This window comes from Panthera uncia, chromosome D1 (genome assembly GCF_023721935.1).
Source record: "Panthera uncia isolate 11264 chromosome D1, Puncia_PCG_1.0, whole genome shotgun sequence".
NCBI classification, from domain to species: Eukaryota; Metazoa; Chordata; class Mammalia; order Carnivora; family Felidae; genus Panthera; species Panthera uncia.
The window spans coordinates 37,637,093-37,639,507 of NC_064808.1; the positions used below are offsets into that span (position 1 = coordinate 37,637,093).

Genomic DNA, 2,415 nt, shown 5'->3' on the forward strand with positions numbered 1-2,415 from the left:
GGCTCTGAGTTGTCAGCAAAGAGCCTGACACGGGGCTCAAACCCACGAACCACAAGATCATGACCTGAGCTGAAGTCGGAGGCTTAACTGACTGAGCCACTGAGGTGCCCCAGAAAATAATGTAATTAGCAAAAAATCTGAACATCCACATCACCAAAAGAGAGATTTGGATGGCCAATAAGCACATGTAAACATGCTAACATCTTTAGGGAAACACAAATTAAAGCTACAATGAGATACCACTTATTAGAATGGCCATAAGGAAAGAAAGCTAGACAACAGGAAGCACAAGTGAGGATGTGAAGCAAATGGAACTCTCATACATTGCTGGTGGATATATACAATAGTACAGTCACTTTGGAAAACAATTTGATATCTTCTAATAAAGTTAAAAATGTACTTGCCAAATGACCCAGAAATTCCACTCCTAGCTATTTACCCAAAAGGAATGAAGACACACGTACAAACAAAACCTATAGGTGACTGTTGCTGGCAACTTCATTCATAGTCACTAAAAATTAGAAATTAACCCAAATGTTTATCAACTGGTGAATGGATAAACAAAGTTTGTTAAATCCAGCTACTCAACAATGAAAAATACTACTCAATAATGAAAATGAATGAATGACTGATACATGTAATGACACCACGAATCACAAAAGCATTATGCTGAGTCAAAGAAGTCAGAGACCAAAGGCTATGTGCTATATGGTTCCATTTATATGACTTTTTATTACTTGTTCTGTTATTGTTTCTGGAGATTTTCTCTGTTCCTTTCTTGTCTTTGTCACTTTTGTCTTTCCTTTCTATTCAAAGAATCCCCTTTAATATTAATATGACTTTTGGGGTGCCTGGGTGGCTCAGTTGGTTAAACGTCCAACTTTGGCTCAGGTCATGATCTCATGGTTCGTGGATTCAAGCCCCGCATCGGGTTCTGTGCTGACAGCTCAGAGCCTGAAGCCTGCTTCAGATTCTGTGTCTCCCTATCTCTCCGCCCCTCCCCTGCTTGTGCTTTGTCTCTCTCTCTCAAAAATAAAAAAAAAATGTTAAAAAAAATTTTTTTAATTTATATGACTTTAAAAAAAATATGGAATGCTTCACAAATTTGTGTGTCATCCTTGTTCAGGGGCCAAGCTCATCTTTTCTGTATCATTCCAATTTTAGTATACGTGTTGCCAAAATGAGCACTATATGATATTTTTTAAAAGGTTTTTAAAAGTTTTAAAAAAAACTATAAGGAACAGGTTCAGAGTTGTCAGGGGCTAGCATGAGGTAACATTTTGGAGATAACTGGACTATTTTATATCTAGAGTGGTTGGTGTTTACGTGACTGCATATATCGCAAAACTCACTGAGTTATACATCTAAAAAGGGTGAATTTTACTCTATGTAAATTATACCTCAACAAACCTGATTCCTTTTTTTAGAGTGTCATGACTGATGCCTCCTATAAAAGAGTTTGAAACAAAACCACTATGAAAACTGAGAACAAACTGAGGGTTGATGGGGGGTGGGAAGGAGGGGAGGGTGGGTGATGGGTATTGAGGAGGGCACCTTTTGGGATGAGCACTGGGTGTTGTATGGAAACCAATTTGACAATAAACTTCATATATTGAAAAAAAAAAACCCCAAAAAACAAAAACAAAAAAAAGAGAAAGAAATAAAACCACTATGCGAGATAAGTGTACCTCTTAAGGAACAGGTATGCTCCTGCATTTAAACTCTTCCAGAGAACAGAAAACCATGAAGACTTTCCTAATGTTACAACATGAATATAGTTCAAAACTGATAGCACATCTTAACAGATAGCAATTAAAAAAAAAATGCCAGTGTTAGGATTATAGATATAAATATATCAGATGAAATAACAGCAAACCCATTGGGCATATTTTTTTTTCATTTTTAAAACTTATTTTAAAGATAAAAAAATTTTTTTAATGTTTATTTTTGAGAGAGAGTGAGAGAGAAAGACAGAGCACAAGTGGGGGAGGGGCAGAGAGAGAGGGAGACACAGAATCTGAAGCAGGCTCCAGGCTTTGAGCTGTTAGCACAGAGCCCTATGAGGTGCTTGAACCCACCAACTGTGAGATCATGACCTCAGTCAAAGTCAGACGTTTAACCAACTGAGCCACCCAGGTGCCCTAAAACTTATTTGAGAGAGAGAGAGAGAGAGAGAGAGAGAGAGAGAGAGAGAGAGAGAATCCCAAGCAGGCTCCATGATCAGTGTGGAGCCTGACGCAGGGCTTGATCCCATGACTCTGAGATCATGACCTGAGCCAAAATCAAGAGTGGGATGCTCAACCCACAGAGCCACGCAGGAGTCCCTATTTAAGCAAAATTTAAAAAAAAATTTTTTTTGATGTTTATTTTATTTTTTGAGAGAGACAGAGACACAGTGTGAGCAAGGGAAGGGCA

At 38.2% G+C, this 2,415-nt stretch overlaps 1 non-coding gene across 1 annotated transcript; it reads right to left on the minus strand.

Moving 5' to 3' along the window:
* Positions 1-1,081: 1,081 nt before the first annotated feature.
* Positions 1,082-1,188, minus strand: LOC125918044 (U6 spliceosomal RNA). Its single transcript, XR_007456363.1, has one exon. It is a non-coding gene; the product is annotated as a U6 spliceosomal RNA (small nuclear RNA).
* Between the last annotated feature and the right edge of the window lie 1,227 nt (positions 1,189-2,415).